The sequence below is a fragment of the Pimephales promelas genome, chromosome 4, assembly GCF_988280905.1.
Source record: "Pimephales promelas chromosome 4, fPimPro1.hap1.1, whole genome shotgun sequence".
Taxonomy (NCBI): domain Eukaryota; kingdom Metazoa; phylum Chordata; class Actinopteri; order Cypriniformes; family Leuciscidae; genus Pimephales; species Pimephales promelas.
In genome coordinates this window covers 19808291-19827221 of record NC_142772.1, presented here as the reverse complement: position 1 = coordinate 19827221, position 18931 = coordinate 19808291, and the positions used below count along the sequence as shown (strand labels likewise).

Sequence of the window (18931 nt, the reverse complement as noted above, 5' to 3'; positions counted from 1 at the left end):
TTTTGCCATAGCAGCACCTAAACTTTGGAACAGTTTACCGATCCATATTAGAACTGCACTTCATTACATAGTTTTAAAAACATATCTCTTCACTATAACCTATGACTTGTGATGTCCTTTGTTTTGTTTTTTTTAATGTGCATCCACTCCAGTTCTAAGCAGGACTCGAACCCAGGCCCACTAGAGCTCTTCTTGAGATTAGGGGAGTGAGGTTTACACACAGCTTGCAATGGCCTACATCCGTTACATATAAAAAAAATATATTGTTATTATTATTCATTGTTTTTTATTGGTTTTGGTGTATTTTTAGAACATGCATCACATTGGTCAACTGTGGTTGTTTTTAATTGTGCTTTACAAATGCGAGTAAGATTTGGTAAAAACGATAACTTGAATAAAAAGTGTCTGCCAAATTGCTTTAAACACCATTAATGGAAGGTTTGGCATGAAGTTCCGCCAGGAAGACTCAATCGTTGCGTCACTAATTACCTTCTCATCTATCCAATCGAGTCTAATACTAGCGGTATAAAAGACCAGTACTTACACATGTTTGAGTTTGCAGATGCTGACGCTTCATTGACCTCCATCCTCCCCACCACCTCCAAGATAGTTCCTTCCCTTCCATCCTCCCCACCACCACCAGGATGGGACCATATATCCTTCCATATATATTCCTATATCTACAGGGGGTCGGCTGCGCCCCTGCGTTCGTCTTCAGGCAGGAAATGCAGAGTCCAGACCCTCGGATTGCGAGCTATGGACGGGGCCTACGCCAAAGAACTTTATTGCTTGCTGGGCTATCAGTAAATGTATTTATTGTTACAGTATTTATTCTCCCGAGTCTTTCTGGTAGAAATATATTGACATTGTATACGTTTCTATGAACATTATACGTATCTGCAAATACGGATGAGATCACCTTGTACTGTTAAAAGATCTTCCCACATACCTTAATAGCTTATTAAAAAACTCTGGCCACACTGCCTGCCAGGGAGCTTGAGATGCATTTGATGGGTGGCAGACCGTTTTTAAGCGAAGGCTCAGCATTCCCCTGCACCCCTGTGGCATTGCCAAGTCCACCATCTGGTGCAGTCCTCTGATCCATGCAGGAGCACTCACGGCTGGGGAGAGAGCCTGCTTCCTGGTCCCCCGTCTCCCCTCTTCAAGCTCCAGGGCAACCATCAAGCTTTCAATCAGTCATCACAGAGAAGGCAGCCACACCAGTCGCCTTTGAGACCACCTGGCAGCATACATCACTGGATTAGCATAAAGGTGTAAAAACAGTCAAAACCAGTGAGGCTTCAAAAGAAAGGTGGATAACAAAAGAAAGAGTTTGTGAAGCAGAGGTGAATTCAAAAAAATCTATTTGACATAAATACTATCAAATAATAATAATACTATGACAAGATTTATCACTAGAAAAGAGACTATACCAAATTTATGAAGCCAGTGTACTCTAGATGTAATCTAGATGCAAGTGTACTCCTAAAACTTGATCAAATTAACTTCAACATTTCTCTTCTGGGGAAATGGACCACAAACATTGCTGAGTCATCTTGAACTCAGGGCTCGCTAGATTAAGAATGTCGCTCTCGTTATACATCCTACAAAATCATTGTCCTATCTGTGACAGACTAAAACCTATTCTGGCTTTAACAAAACAGTGCTTACTGAGACATTTTATATGGTCTTTAACAAAATATTGGTTTCTTAAATGTATCAACTGAAAGTAGTGATTATAATTGTCCCTTCTGATAACAATGACATGAGTGAAGTCTATCAATACAATTCACAGATTTGTTTTTTTTTTAAGGTTATGCAGCCGTGGATCTAGAAAATCCAGCAACATACAGTCAATCTAGCTTACACAATACCACAAGCCATTATGGTAAAAACAAAGTGGCAACATGCTGGCGAGAGAGAGAGAAATAGAAAGAACAACAGTTCTGCAGCTCCAAAAGAGGCAATGAAGGAGAAGAAGACAAGTGACCTCTCAAGCCAGAGAGCAAATTGGGTTTGATATACGCCCATGACATTCCCTAAACTAATAACCGGCCATGCCCGGCCCAGTAATTAGAGTGATCCATGAGCCACGGATGAGCTTTGGCCCAGCAACTGCAGTAAACAGGAATCTTTTTGAGTCAATAGCAAGCCTCACTCGCTCTGATCACTTCCTGACACAAGGGCCTCTGCCAGGCCATGCTTACTGCCAGCAATTCATTCACATGGAAAACTTACTTCAACTTACTCTGCATCTTATCACAGGACATTACATCCCCATCATTGTGCTTAAAAATGGTGTTTGTTAAAACACATGGATATGTCTTTAAATAACTTCTAAACATCTCCCAAGTTCCCAAGTTCTGTCATTTATTAACAAAGTGACATGCTTTTGTAAAAATGACAGTTCTATATTTTTTTAACACAGATCATCTATGGTGAGCATGTTTTTATTTATGAACAAATTATCACTTCTTTCATTTTTTGCACAAAGTCAGAAAATGTCAGGGTTATACAACTGTCCTGTATAATAATAAAGAGTAAAGCCGCATTGATTTTTTTTTTTCTGATAAAGCAGTGTGCCAAATAAATTTAAGATTTGTATGATATTAAGGTATATGGAAAACATCTTACTACTTTTATGTACTACATTACACTACATTATTAAAGGTGCAATGTGTAAAATGTTTGAATATCTATTAACAGAAATGCAATATGACATCCATAACTATGTTTTCAGTGGTGTATAAAGAACTTACTTAATAAACCATAATATTTTTACTACCTTAGAATGAGACATTTATATCTATGTAACCGCAGGCACCCCCTTCTATGAAGGTCGACATATTGTGTCATGTTTCTACAGTAGCCGACAGCGAACAAACAGCGCTACAGAGCGTGTTTCGTCACTACTTTGAAAGAGAAGGTTATGGCCTAGAAGATTGCCATTAACACCGTGAGTTGTGAATTTTCCCTTGTTAGTGGTGTAAAATATGTAGTTGGATTGTTTCATGTAACAGTTCTTCTCCCTTCGCTGTGTTATGGCTTTGTTATGTGGGGATAAATGTGCTGGTTACGTTCGTGAGATAGCTGATTAGTACTCTTGTCATTCACTGTAAAACAATATGTTACAGGAATCACCAACCCACCAATCACGGTCGACAAGTCAGTCTTGGAAGCATTTTAAAGCCAAGTTCACACTTCAGGATTTTAAGCCCGATTTATGCCCAATTTGCAAATCGCTGAGCTCGCCGACAGGTCAGGGTGTTATCGCGTGCAAATCGCGGGGGATTGGCGGGCGATGAATGCTTGCCAATCTGTTAGTATGAAAGAGCCAACAACGCAGCGAAAACGCTCGCAGACGCGTCGCCGAGCCCAGAAAAATATCTAGCCTGCTAGATATCCAGAGCCGTCGCGCGACTCAACCTCAGTGATGTCATGAGTACAGCCAATCATAGCAATGCATGGGTTGAGGACACCAGGTAAATCTTAGTTTTTCTCTTTTTTTTGCATTTTTTTCTCAGAGCAGATCGTCGCGGAAACAGTTTGCAGCACTAGTTTCTGTCTGACGTCCATATTCATGTGTTGTGTTGTTCTCTTCTTTGCTCGGTATAGGTACACGTGCTGTTTCGTGTCATTTCTGGTTTGTTTTATTGCGTGGTTTTTCGTGACAAAACGTGGTTTGTAGACAGGATAAAATCGTTGGGTGACAGGGTTGTTGTCAACTCATTATTTATTTGATTATTTTCAGGATTTAGACCGTACCATAGTACTGAAACAGCTCTCATTTTAGTCAAAAATGATTTGCTCTCATCATCCGATGGTGGTTGTATCTCTATGTAGTGCGTTGTCAACTCGTGTAGTGAGTTCCCAGATAGCAAACTGACATTGAATCAACGTGGAAATATGACATCGAAACAACGTTGATCTGACATTGTTTTGCTCATCGAATTAACGTTGAACCAACGTCAGACGCGTCATTCTTTCAAAACTAACGGAAAATCAACTTGAAATCAACGCGTTGTTTCAACGTTATGAAAGCAAACCAATTTTCGATTTCATTTAGCTTTGAAGAATGCCGCGTCTGACGTTGGTTCGACGTTAATTCGATGAGCAAAATCAACGTTGTTTCAATGTCATGAGAGACGTCGTTTCCACGTTGATTCAATGTCAGTTTGCTGTCTGGGTTACCTCCTGTTGTGGATCAATCACGTTGTGTTGTGTGGTGTGAACAGCTCAACAACTTGAACACTCCTGATTTCACTGAGAGCAAGTCATGTAGTGTGAACACAGTTCAGCCCGACGTTTTAAAATCATGTAGTGTGAACAAGGCTTCAGTCAATCGCAAAGAGTTTTCGAAATCAGAGAAAAAAAAGCCTATTGTGTGTAGTAAATGGTGTCTAGGGGATGCGGAAGCGCACACGCTGTTACAATCATGTACATTTTTTTGCACACACTTTTGGCCTGAGTTTAAACAAGGCTTAAACAAGGCTCATATTTAGCCAGCTAAACTTTTATTACCCTGTTAGAAAAAAATATATAGACCATTTTGCAAGATGTAAACAACACTGGTCAAGAAACACTTCCTGTTTCAGTTTGTAACTGTTTTCTTTATTTCACATGTAAAAAAACATCTTAAAGATGTTTGTTTAACTTTTTGATTCAGTTTTATATGTTCTGTTGGTTGTATTTTATCCCAACTTTTATGTAGTGTTAAAAAACTGAAACAGGAAGTGCTTCTGGACCAGTGTTGTTTATGTAACCCATGTTAAATTTGGATAATATAATTGCATGTTCTAATAGCTAAACTTTAAATTAAAAAGTTGAAACGATCTATTCATATACATTGTGAATTAATTAATATAAATTGAAATAATATGCATTGTAATTTAGCACCGAACACGTGATGTATTACACGTACACAAGTTGCGTATGACGTCAGCGCATGACACACGGAAGTGTGCGAGACGCGCTGAACGCGAGACGAGAGATGCGCTGAACACGAGATGAGTGATGCAGAAATGGATTAATAAGGTTTATATTGTTAAAATTCATTTAATAAGGTTATAAGCAACTTTATAATATTTTGTGGTTGACGATGATGAATCATTTTAGAATGGTGATTGCTGATTTGAGTGCAGATGCTAGCCGATTGTGAATCTGAAACAGGTGTTTAAAAAAAACCTGTGAAACTCTGGATTTGGTCAGGTTTACTGCTTCATTGGAAAAATTCTCTCATGGATTTGAGATGGCGAGCCACCCAAAATTGAATGCTGATTTCTGAGCCTGGGGAAAAGACATTTTTGCTGTATCACAAGGTTTTCGTTGCGCCAGAGACATCAATTTCTTTAGTTAGGAGGACTTTGCTTTGTTCTGTTTGGACCACTTCTTCGAACTGGTAGGATTGAACTGATTGCGCATTTACCCACTGGATCTCTTAAAGGATTTTCTGGACGATATTCAAGAGACAATTCAAACAAAGAGTTAAAACAAGGGTGTTGTTTATTTAACGTTATTGAATGTGAGTCACAAGTGAATATTGAATTTCCTATTACCATTTCATTGTGACAAGAAGTTTCAGTTGGTCAAATTATTGTTTACATCATTTTATTTTGTTGAAGGGATTATTTTGGTTTGTTTAAACACGGTATAGGAAATTATGGCACAACAAGCAGAGTAGAATAAGAACCTTAAACTCTAAAATAAAAAAACGAAAGACAGGGAGCTGTCCAAAAGAAATACAGAACAATCTAATAAGAGTCTTACTAAAGACATCTGTAAACAGAGACAAAATAGATAACATTGATTAAACTGATATAAGAAAAAAAAGGGATTTAAACCTTGAAAGAATAAGATAAGACACTCCAAAGACCACAGAAGGTTTATAATTTGTGTATTATTTTATTGTTTTGTTATTATTGTTGTTTCATTTTATGTATGTGACTGTTCAATTTAAAATTACAAATACTTTCCTTACTTGATGTCTGTGATTCATTTACTGCCAATATTCTGTTCTCCACCGACCTAGAAACTGGTCCATTGCTCCAACCTACGTTGAGGGCCCTTGTTACATTTACATCTTGCAAAATGGTCTATAGTTGCATAGTTTCATGTGGCTCTTGTCCCTCGGTGCATTATGGGTTTGCTGTGTGGGGAGAAATGTGCTGGTTACATTTGTGAGACAATCAGTTGATTGTTTTTTATATTATATATTAAGACTCTTGATCCTCATCTGACTATGGCTTTGTAAACTTTATCCATGATGTGGTTTATAATGGACTGTGTTACAGAAACATGGCTTACTCTGGCTATTCTCTGCTGTCACAGATAACGATGATCACGTTTTACCCACCGTAGCTTCTTTGAAAGGGAGGGTGAGCAGTGGGCTGAGCCCTTAGTGCAACTCGCAACTGAACCGCTAGATGTCGCTAAAAATACACACCGCCCCTTTAAATTTAAACTTTTCTTGAAAATGATTTTTTTTAAACCATTGTGAACCAAGATTAATACAAAGAGCACATTTCACAGAACTTGGCACATGTGTTTTATACTATATTTTTCCTTTCTTTATCATGGACACTCTTATATGTCATTGACCCAGAAAATTAAACCAAGTTGCAGAACGAGGGCTGATGAGGCTCTTAGTGAATCAAGACAATTTGATGATTGGAATGGGAAACTATGAAAGATCTCTTTTCACTTTCTAGATTAATTTGAAATGCAGCATGGGCTTTGAAAAAAAAAAAGTAAAAAATTTGCTATGATCAAACAGAGGATCACAAAGATGATAGTCTACGCTATATATATATATATATATATATATATATATATATAAATATAGTGTAAAATAGATATTAATAGATATATCTATTTGTTTTCTTGACCGTCAATGGAGTCCATTGTGTGTTTAATTTTTCCCAAAGGCACAAATAAAGTGTCTCTGCGTCAGATAACGTTCATGGTCTATAAAACCACCAGTATGAGGATCACGCTACATAGAACGATTGAACCTTAGATTTCACCCTCTCTGATATAAATATAGGATTATAACATTGGAGTTTCAGAAACATAAGAAACTTCTTTGTCATGCAGTTTCTCCTCCTAATACGAATCAGCGAACTGGTGGAGGAAATGTGTGACTTTAACAAGCCGTAACATTAATCTGATGAAATCCAGATGTAAAGGAGATGAGAGACCCAGGCATCTGAGAAAGCCACACACCAAATATGGCTTTGTATATAGCAATACTAAGCACATTTCCATTAAATCCTCATGGCGCATCCAACAAACTGCTCTCATTAAGCAAAAAAAAAAAAAAAAAAAAAAAAAAAACTGTTATGACGGTATTTCTACCATCAGGCTAAGCATTTGGACAATAACTATTTTGGTTCTTATTTAGCTGTAATAGAAAAAACGACACTGGTTAAAAAATGGTCTATCTATCTATCTATCTATCTATCTATCTATCTATCTATCTATCTATCTATCTATCTATCTGTCTGTCTGTCTGTCTGTCTGTCTCTTTGTCTGTCTGTCTCTTTGTCTGTCTGTCTCTTTGTCTGTCTGTCTGTTTGAAAGTTTATTCTGCATGTGACCAAGGACCCTGTAAATAAAAATAGTTTTATCCGAGAAGAGAAAAAAAAAAACTCTAGCCAAACTATTATGCAGAATTTGTCTTAAGAGATTTTTAGCAAAGCGGTATTTCCAGAACAACGTTAAACATGCATCATATGCGCAAAAGTCCAAAATTCTACAACATTTTGACAGAAAGGAAAATTTAATTAGGCAAATTGCTAGCCATTTGAGTCTATTCAAAAGATGAAAGAAGCATTTTTCATGCATATTTTCCACTCTCAGTCAGTCCAAACATAGAGAGCGGAGATAAGTGGTCATGCTTTTATCAGAGCACAAGTATCAAAATTGCCTATCCAATCGTCACCAACAAAAGATTGCAGCTAAATGGGAATGCCATAAATCAGAATTGCAAACCATATTGAAATGTTGGACACTTCAAACAGATTTAAAAAGAAGTAGTTGCAAGTTGCATCTCCAAGCACTTGATCTCATGCTTGTCTCACATAATTTCACTTGTGACAATGTTTATAGAGCATTGTTCAACATGGAGCAGATGGAACCTATAATTACTTCAATTACAGAGCTTGTGAAAGCCTCTCTCAACAGCAATTTAACCTATCCTGCATCAATCGGAGAGCAAATGATTCTAAAATCAAGCCATGTGGGGAGGGGAGAAACACTGTTGCGCTTGTCGCTGATGGAAAGCAAGAGACAAAAAAAGCACAGACAAATGACAAGCACAAATAAATGAAAATGATGCCCTACAACAGAGATGAGAGATTATTTTCATTTAATACTGGGTTTAAATAAGTAAAACAGAACCCCTATTTCACCACAGTGATGCAACATCCCCTCTGATATTCTCTATAATAAATATTTTAACTCACTGCCTTTAAAATTGAAAAAAAATATATATTGTATCATTATAAATATAATAGTAATACTACGAATCTACTCATGGATCAGCATTATTATATTTAACTAAAAATAAAACCATAAAAATATATTGTTTATTTTGTTACTTATAATTAAAATAATTGTTAACCAAAATAAAATATAATACACTTTTTTTTATTTCAGCTAGTTGCCAACACAACATTTTTCATTTTAATTTAATTAATATACTAAAACTGATCACTAAAAACTGATAAATATAAAATATATAGACACATTTTTTAAAAAAAACTAAAATTACTAAAAATAACAACAACAAAAAAAAACAAAGCAGAAAAAAAAATTCAAAATATGATATAATGATAATAAAACAAGACTGTCAAACCAGACAGCACAGAAACACAATATGGCACCTATCTCTACACAGAAACACAGCAAGCCATATGTGCTTGTAGTCAACATTCTCCCCACTGTTGAAAGGGAGGAGGACAAAAGCAGATGTTCTTCAGATCAAGCTAACAGCCGCTGCACAGAACTAAAATAGCCCAAGAACGAGGCAGTCACGATAAAGCGGCAGAATGATTGCTCAAAAAGCTCTCGCACTCTTCTATGCCTTTGATTTCAGAGTGGTCTACTTCTCCCGAGTCTTGCGAGCGGAAAATGGAAGAAAGTAAATGAAAGACCAGACAGGGAGCTGAAATGAGCCTCCATCTCCATGTACAAGACAAGTCCTCTATACGCTGGAACAGGATGACACCTGTGTAGGAAAACATTGTCTCTCAAAACAATCCCATTATTTCATCCTGACAGGTATACAAAATCCCCTCTGAGCAGGCAGATGATAGAGCGTGTAATAACACATTTTATTTAACAGGACGTTCTATCATTGTGAAGTGTTATTATCTGGGGCAGAGGTGGGCTTTACATCATTCCTGCTTCAGCAAAGCAATGATGGTAATGCTGAAAAACAGAGGGATATGATAGATTAATGTAACCTGGCCAATACATTCAATATATTTTGAATTCAAATACTAATGACTACGCCACCTCGGGAGTTTCACCCAAGGAAGTCAAGGAACACAGGTTCGGTGGTGCGGTAAACAAAAAACAGAGTCGCTTGGTACAATAAATAGATTAGTGTTTTTATTTGATTAAGAAATTCATTCCACTGGCATCAGGGAAGCACAATATAAATGACACTTTTATTTAAAGAGTAAAGTTAGCATTAAGTTAAGAACACGGCCTTTCTCCGGACACACTGGATCCAAACACAAGATCACATCAAATTCCAGATGGAAAAAAATATATACTGTAGTTCCCAGACAAAAACAAACAGAGAAAATAATTATAAAAAAAATATAACCATTACAAGGCGTACATTACCTTGGGGGTGGCAGCCTAGCAAAAAAAATCAAATGTGCTCTCAACCACTTCAGTGTGCAAAGCAAACAAAAAGGGAAAGACGTGTTCCACCCTGGTGCTCCACACTCACGACAAATGTGTTCACCCAAGTGTCTAGCCTCCCCCTCGGCGCACTCAGCCTTGGCTGGAACCAAAAAAAGAAACAAAAAAAAATTAGTGGGAACAGTACAGTTTACAAAGTTGCCACAACATTCAGGTAGACAGAATTATGAAATGGTTGACAGAATTAGTGGATACACAATTAATCCGCCTATCTCGTCAATATTGCGGTCCACTAAGTACGAGAACACAATGGTGTATTTACACCACACGGCCAACGGCCCCGTCGCACTAGTCAACCTCGATGTTGAAATGGCATAACCAAAAAGAAACGAAACAACAACAAAAAAAACCCAAAAAAACTACTAAATTCACATCGCACCAAACCAAATCATGAAAAACAGCAGCACGACCTGCGTTGACCACCATGTGGTATGCAGAGACACAAAAGAATTACACGTGCATCGCGTTGTCGGGATGCATTCGTGGCTGTTCTTAAGCTTTCAGGTGAGTGCTTGACGCAACTCCGAGGGCACGCCGTCACACAGCTACAAGCAGTCACCCAGCTACAGTGATGCGAAGAACCGGATGAGGGGCGGGGAATGACGCAGCCTACGTTCTAGGGCTTCCCATCTACGCACTTAAATACACCGCGCCCATTTACTTCGTCCAGCCCCTCTCATATAAAGGTTATGACGCCACCAGCGGATAAGGATTCCCCTCCTACTACATTCCACCCCCCCCCCCCTTCTTTTATCGGCGCCCCGACGATAAGCTGATTCAAACAGGAAAAGTAGAGATGGAATTAATGGCCAAACTAGCATTTAATCTGGCCAACGCCAGGGCCTAAACAAAACCGGAACTACCTGAGACGCAGCCCTGGAAGAGCAAACAGTCCCTCTTGCGCCCCCCTGTGCCGTCTGAGGAAGATGGTACAAATTGGAATGTTGTCCCGCAGTCAAGCGAGCCGTCCGTCGTAAGGATGGTCGAGTCTCCTCAGGCACGGTTGGACCTGGATGGTCAATTGGAGCAGTATGAGGGGTCAATGGCCTTGCCTCCCGGGCGACTGGCATCACCGGAGGCAGCCTTTCGACCTCTGTTACTGTCGACCGATTACAAGAATCTCTCCTAGGGCCAGCACTTGAACTGGGATCATCCGAACGTGCAGGCAATACCAGCCACAAATCCTCCTCATTCACATCCTCCTGAGATGGCTCCAGTGGTGCAGATGGTTGGTCCTGAGAGGTGTTCTGGGGCTCTGGCTGTAGTTGTGCTTTCAACATTGTCCGATGTACATGTCGTACCTTCCCAAGATCATTCACGGGTGCGATTGTGTACACCACTCCTTTATCTTTGGGTACCCTCAGCACCTGATAATCCACAGAGCTCCACAGATCTTGAATTTTGTTCCGGCCCCTTACCCCAACATTACGCAGGTAAACGCGCTGACCCTCAGATAGAGGCATTTCCTTCACCCCCTTGTCGTGATAGTCCTTGCGACGTGCGGCAGCACTTGCCAGTCTTTCTCTAGCCCCCTCAAATGCGACCTGCAGTCGACTCTCATGTTCCTGAATCCAGTCATGCACTGTACCGGTCCCGGACTCCCGTACTCTGCCCAACAAGAAGTCTACTGGTAGTTGGGGATCTTGACCAAACATCAAGAAGTGTGGAGACTCCCCAGTCGACTGATGTGGAGTAGTGTTGTAACAAAAGACTAGCTGAGGAAGGCAGGATGCCCAGTCTCTTTTTCTTGAAGCAGGTAGGGTGCGCAGCAGGTTATGCATTGTCCTATTGAAACGCTCGCATTGACCGTTGCCAGCAGGGTGGTACGGTGTGGTCCGTGACCGTGTAACTCCATACAGATGGCAAAGCTGTTGAATTAGGTTGCCCTCAAAACTGCGACCCTGGTCGGAGTGGAGCCGGCTAGGTACTCCGAACTTGTAAAACCACTCGGTCACGAGAACCTTGGCCACCGTAGAGGCCCTCTGGTCCCGGGTGGGTATGGCCACTGTAAACTTACTAAAAATGTCTGTCATGACAAGTACATTTTCTAGGCCGTTATTTGAGGGCTCCAACACGGTAAAGTCCATGGCCAAAATCTCATTGGGCCGTGAAGCCAACAGATGTCCCATGAAGCTAGGGGCAGAGGGGTTTATATGCTTCGCCACCTGACACCTCTCGCACTCCTGGCACCAGCGCTTTACCTCTGCTGCCATTCCGGGCCAAAAGCAGCGTTGACGGACCAACTCCATTGTCCGTTCCACCCCCTGATGCCCATGATCATGGTGTAGCTGGGTAAGTACCTCTTGCTTCAACGCTGCTGGTAGGACTACTTGAAACACCTCCTCACCCCCATTAGGTCGAAAAGTGCGACGGTGTAAGACCCCATCAATCTCCACCAGACGATCCCAGTGCCGTAATAACGCCAACGCCTGGGAGGATAGTGCTTGACGCATCGTTAACCCAGGGTAACTCTTCTGTTTTCGAAGGGTCCAAATCGCTTGGATAACAGGGTCTGACCACTGGAGAGAACATATATCAGAGGCAGAGTGATGGGGTAGGGCGAAGATGACCGTTTGAGTTACCTGAGATGATGGTATCACTCCGGTCTGTTGGAGTAATTCTGGAACAGAGGTGGTGATGTTCTCTGGTTGATACTGTCGGGATAACGCATCCGCGTTCCTGTTTACTCTGCCAGACCGGTATCGAATCTCATAGTCAAAACAGGCCAATTGGGCCACCCATCGCTGCTCCGTGGCCCCCAACTTAGCCGAGGCAAGATGACTCAAGGGATTATTATCGGTGTAGATGATACACTTTTGCCCTAAGAGATACTCACGGAACTTCTCAGTGACTGCCCATTTCAGGGCCAGAAACTCTAATTTCATTGAACTATAATTAAGCATGTTACGTTCAGGGGGACGAAGACCACGACTTGCGTAGGCTATTGGCCGGACCTTGCCGTCCTGTTCTTGCGACAAGACTGCTCCCAGGCCACTATGACTAGCGTCTATTTCCAGGATGAAGGGTAGTGTGAAATTGGCATATGCTAATACTGGGCTGGATGTAAGTTTAGCTTTCAATTCCTCGAAGCTCCGCTCACAGGCTTCTGTCCAGGCCTCCGCCAATCCTTGTCCGGTCCTTTTCCGGGCCTTGGTACCAGTCAACTCTGCTACTAACTTATGGAGGGGTGCAGCTATCTTCGCGAAGCCCTCCACGAAGCGCCGGTAATAGCTGGTAAATCCAAGGAACGAACGCAGCTCCGACACCTGGCTTGGACGTCGCCACTGCGCCACAGCCTCGATTTTCCCTGGGTCCGTAGAGACACCAGCGCTGGAGATGACATGCCCCAAATAGCCAACCTCCTGCTTTAGAAAGGTGCACTTCTCCAGCTTTGCTTTGAGTCCTTCTTGTCTCAGTCGGCTTAACACCCCCTCTAATCGTTCCAGATGCTGTGGGATGGAAGAAGAGAAAACCACAACATCATCAAGGTAAAGTAAGAGAGATTGACAATGCTGTTCTCCAAACAAGCGTTGCATGAGTCGCTGGAAAGTACTTGGGGCGTTGCAGAGGCCGAAAGGCATACGGTTGAACTCGAATAATCCAAAAGGAGTACAGAAGGCTGTTTTGGCTTTATCCTTCTCTGCCACAGGAACTTGATTGTAACCGCTGACTAAGTCAAGAGTAGAGAACCAATGGGCCCCAGAAAGGGCATCCAACGATTCTTCAATGCGTGGTAGCGGAAACGCATCTTTACGAGTCTTTTGATTTAATTGACGGTAGTCCACGCAGAGACGAAGGCTACCATCCTTTTTCCGCACCACCACAATGGGGGACGCATAGGGACTGCAGCTCTCCCTAACAACCTGCGTCTCCAGCAGTTGATTGATATGGGCTTTAACAACCTCATACTCAGATGGTGGTAACCGCCTATAGCGTTGCCGAACCGGAACGGCATCTAACAGGGGGATTTCATGGGATATAAGACTAGTGCAGCCCAAATCTCCCTCATGAGCCGAAAACACTGCTTGGTACTCAACCAACAATGCCCTTACCTGTTGGGCCTCCTCTCTGCTAAGATTAGATAAATCAAGGGCATCTATGTGACTACTAATTGAGCTGGGAGATGAACCCACAACTTCAATGGCCCTCAACTCAGCTACGCCCTCAGGCAAACTGACAACATCCACCCTACGCAGATAACCTAATTGGGTGCGAGCATAGAGAAGAACATCAGTAGTGCCCACATTTACCATAGGAACATAAACTGTACCCCCAAACACCCGTACCAAAGAGGGAGATGCTAACAGGCCACCTGGCAGGCCAGAGTCGAGAGGCTCAAATAAGGCAGTGCTACCAGACAAGTGATCTGCACATGTCGCCCTGACAAACTTGGTCACGCCCCCTGGAATACGCTGAACCCTACCCTGACTTAATTTAACAACACTCTTCACATCAGGGCAGGGTTCAACACCTGCCTGATAACACTGCTGTAAGGCTTGGAACACATGACCAGGTGCCTGAGACACAGTTGGTAACTCAAACAAAGCAGGTCCATGTTGCAAAAACAAAAGTTCGTAGCATTTGCTAATTACGTTCATCCCAAGGACCCCCGGGACACGGACACCCCCGGGAGGATCTTTTACTACAAGTATGCCACAACCTGGTATGACTCTACCGCACAAGAAAACATCTACCTCTAGATAACCCAAATAAGGAATGGCCAGGCCATTAGCAGCCTTAAGCTGAAGCCACCTGCAAGCCTGTAAACTCCCTGTCTTAAAGTGTTGCAAAAAGAAACTCTCGGTGACAGTAGACACCATAGAGCCGGTGTCCAATAAACAGGACACCTTCAGTCCACCCATAAGAATATCTATATGGGGGCAGGAGGACATTAAGTTTGTTACACTACTCGCACTATTTACAACACAAGAGCCTGTAAGGGCCCCACCCGAGCTGCGGCTCAACGGTTCGGTGGGCATTAGTTTTCCGACCCCTGTTGGGAGGGTAGGGGTCCAGTACTAGATGGAGAGGGTAACGCTACAGAGTGAGATCGGGGACGAAAGGGAACCCTTGCACCATCACACTCCCTTGCAAAGTGTCCCGGACGCTGACATCTCCTACAAATTACAGGGCCATCACGGGGTGGTCTCACATACCTCTGATTATTCTGAAGCAAAGCGATACTTTGGGTTAACTGATTAAGCTGGTCTTGCTGTTGCTTCAGAATTGCTTTAAGATCCCCCAGTTCTGAGCCTAATGAGCCATTACCCAACATGGTAGAGGAACCCCCCTGAACCCCATACTGAAGGCCATAGACCGATGGAACAGAGTGACTACGACCTCGAACCCCCCCGGGCATGCCCTCCCGCTCCCACCTAATGGCCTCTCCTCTAACATCCAACAGGGTACTTGTGGGCTTACTACGCACCAGTTGTTTTAACTCTCTGCGAAGAGAACAATCAGAAACATGCTCGATAAATTGGTCACGTAATAGCACTTCGAAATTCAACGTGCCCGCTGGTGCAACACGTTTTACCAGGTCTAGAAGGCGCATCAAAGCCAAAGAAAACTCATGAAGACTCTCCCCCTCTTGCTGTTTTCTGGAAAAGAAAGCCTCCTGTAATGCAACATATGATTGACAACAGCCATACAATTCTTGCAAAATCTTAATAATAATTTCTGGGTCTCCCCGCTCTGCATCTGAACGATATTTAATTTCATCCCTGGCCTCCCCCTCCAAATGATCAACTAAAAAGAAAGCCTGATCAACAGGAGTCAAATGACGAGCTCGCATACATGCACGTGCCTCCTCAACCCACTCGTCAACATTCATACCAGAGTTACCTCGAAACATAGGGCATTTTCTATCCCGTGGGATAAGAACAAGTCTCTCAGTAGCAGTTCCAATACCCTCCGCAGCCCTGCTGGTAGATGGTCTTACTGCAGTATTGTCGCAGAGGGCCGGAATCGACTCTGACACCGTTGCTGCTGGCTCCTGGCGCAGACGTTCATTTTCAGCTCTCAGTTGTAGCACAATGTCTCTAAGTTGCATCAGTTCTTCCTCCATTACTAAACAGAACAGAGACAAAAGAGGAGAAAAACACAAGGAGACATCCAAGGAAAGGCGTTCGTTCAGATGGGACCTCAATTGGTCCAGGGCTTGGGCATCACCTCAGAGACAGAGTCGGCTGCTGTTTTTCAATACACCAAACAAATAACAAAAAAACACCAAAAAAAAACAAAAACTTACTCCACGACTCTGCTTTAATAATGCAATGCAACCAACCCTGCCGACTACGCCAGTTTGTAACCTGGCCAATACATTCAATATATTTTGAATTCAAATACTAATGACTACGCCACCTCGGGAGTTTCACCCAAGGAAGTCAAGGAACACAGGTTCGGTGGTGCGGTAAACAAAAAACAGAGTCGCTTGGTACAATAAATAGATTAGTGTTTTTATTTGATTAAGAAATTCATTCCACTGGCATCAGGGAAGCACAATATAAATGACACTTTTATTTAAAGAGTAAAGTTAGCATTAAGTTAAGAACACGGCCTTTCTCCGGACACACTGGATCCAAACACAAGATCACATCAAATTCCAGATGGAAAAAAATATATACTGTAGTTCCCAGACAAAAACAAACAGAGAAAATAATTATAAAAAAAATATAACCATTACAAGGCGTACATTACCTTGGGGGTGGCAGCCTAGCAAAAAAAATCAAATGTGCTCTCAACCACTTCAGTGTGCAAAGCAAACAAAAAGGGAAAGACGTGTTCCACCCTGGTGCTCCACACTCACGACAAATGTGTTCACCCAAGTGTCTAGCCTCCCCCTCGGCGCACTCAGCCTTGGCTGGAACCAAAAAAAGAAACAAAAAAAATTAGTGGGAACAGTACAGTTTACAAAGTTGCCACAACATTCAGGTAGACAGAATTATGAAATGGTTGACAGAATTAGTGGATACACAATTAATCCGCCTATCTCGTCAATATTGCGGTCCACTAAGTACGAGAACACAATGGTGTATTTACACCACACGGCCAACGGCCCCGTCGCACTAGTCAACCTCGATGTTGAAATGGCATAACCAAAAAGAAACGAAACAACAACAAAAAAACCCCAAAAAAACTACTAAATTCACATCGCACCAAACCAAATCATGAAAAACAGCAGCACGACCTGCGTTGACCACCATGTGGTATGCAGAGACACAAAAGAATTACACGTGCATCGCGTTGTCGGGATGCATTCGTGGCTGTTCTTAAGCTTTCAGGTGAGTGCTTGACGCAACTCCGAGGGCACGCCGTCACACAGCTACAAGCAGTCACCCAGCTACAGTGATGCGAAGAACCGGATGAGGGGCGGGGAATGACGCAGCCTACGTTCTAGGGCTTCCCATCTACGCACTTAAATACACCGCGCCCATTTACTTCGTCCAGCCCCTCTCATATAAAGGTTATGACGCCACCAGCGGATAAGGATTCCCCTCCTACTACATTAAGAATGACAAACAGATCCTAGATCAGTCAAAGGAGGATAAATCATCTACTCTCTGCTATACACTGTTAGGACTTGAAAGAGATCCATACAGGATTGAAGGAGGTGATGATCTTTTGTTCTCTGACTGCAGATCAGTAATACGTCCACTCAGAAACTGCACAGCACCCACTGACTAACAATGATGATGATTAGAGTGATGATACAATACGTTAAAGCACCTACAATCGCAAAAGTGGGTATGTCCACAGAGAAGCTGATTGTGTTCAACCTGTAATTTGTTATAATTGTTTGAAACATAATGAGGAGTTGCTATTAGCCATGATTGTAGCACCATCAGCTGCAAACCTCAAAACATCAAGAGTTACCATAATGGCCATATCCCTGCGTAGTTACTGCTTCAAAACATCACCTAGCTAGCATGGTGCTTTCTGATTAATGGACACTAAAGCAGTGGAGGAAAAATAAAAATAAAAAACATACTCCTGTGGAATTGCATCAGCATGGTTTAAATCATACTTATCTGACAAATATCAGTTTGTAGCAGTAAATGAAGAGATGTCTTATCGATCACAAGTTCAGTATGGCGTACCACAAGGCTCAGTACTGGGACTGCTGCTATTCATTCTGTACATGCTGCCATTAGGAGATATCCTTAGGAAACATGGAATTTCTCTGTAATGCTCAAAACCTAACAAAACTTACCAATTCACAAAATTAACGGAATGCATAGCTGATATAAAAAATTGGATGACTAGTAATTTCCTACTACTAAATTCTAATTATTGGACAAAAAACTTCCACACATAACAGCTTAGAATACTGTCTAACTCTTGATGGCTGCTCTGTTAAGTCTTCGTCATCGGTTAGGAACCTGGGTGTGCTCTTTGATACCAATCTCTCATTTGAAAGTCACGTGTCTAGTACCTGTAAAACCGCATCTTTCCATCTTAAAAATATATCTAAATCACGCCATATGCTCTCATTGACAAATGCGAAACAATTAGTTCATGCGTTCATGACATCAAGGCTAGATTATTGTAATGCTCTACTGGGTGGTTTCCCTGCACGCTTAATAAACAAACTACAGCTAGTTCAAAACGCAGCAGCTCGAGTTCTTACCAGAACCAGGAAGTATGACCATATTAGGCCGGTTCTGTCAACACCGCATTGGCTGCCTATTAAACATTGTATACATTTTAAAATATTGCTGATGACTTACAAAGCACTAAATGGTTTAGCTCCACGGTACTTGAGTGAGCTCTTGACATATTATAGTCCATCACGTCTATTGCGATCTCAAAACTCTGGCCAGTTGATGATACCTAGAATATCGAAATCGACTGCAGGCGGTAGATCCTTTTCATATTTAGCCCCACAACTCTGGAACGATCTTCCTAACATTGTCCGGGAAGCAGACACACTCTGACAGTTCAATTCTAGACTAAAAACACATCTCTTTGGCCTAGCATTCACATAATACACTATAGA

General features: G+C 41.9%; 1 long non-coding RNA gene across 1 annotated transcript; it reads left to right on the top strand.

Annotated features, from left to right (window-relative positions):
* Positions 1-4763: 4763 nt before the first annotated feature.
* Positions 4764-5829, top strand: LOC148981683 (uncharacterized). Its single transcript, XR_016168177.1, has 2 exons — positions 4764-5034; positions 5116-5829. It is a non-coding gene; the product is annotated as an uncharacterized LOC148981683 (long non-coding RNA).
* Positions 5830-18931: the final 13102 nt, after the last annotated feature.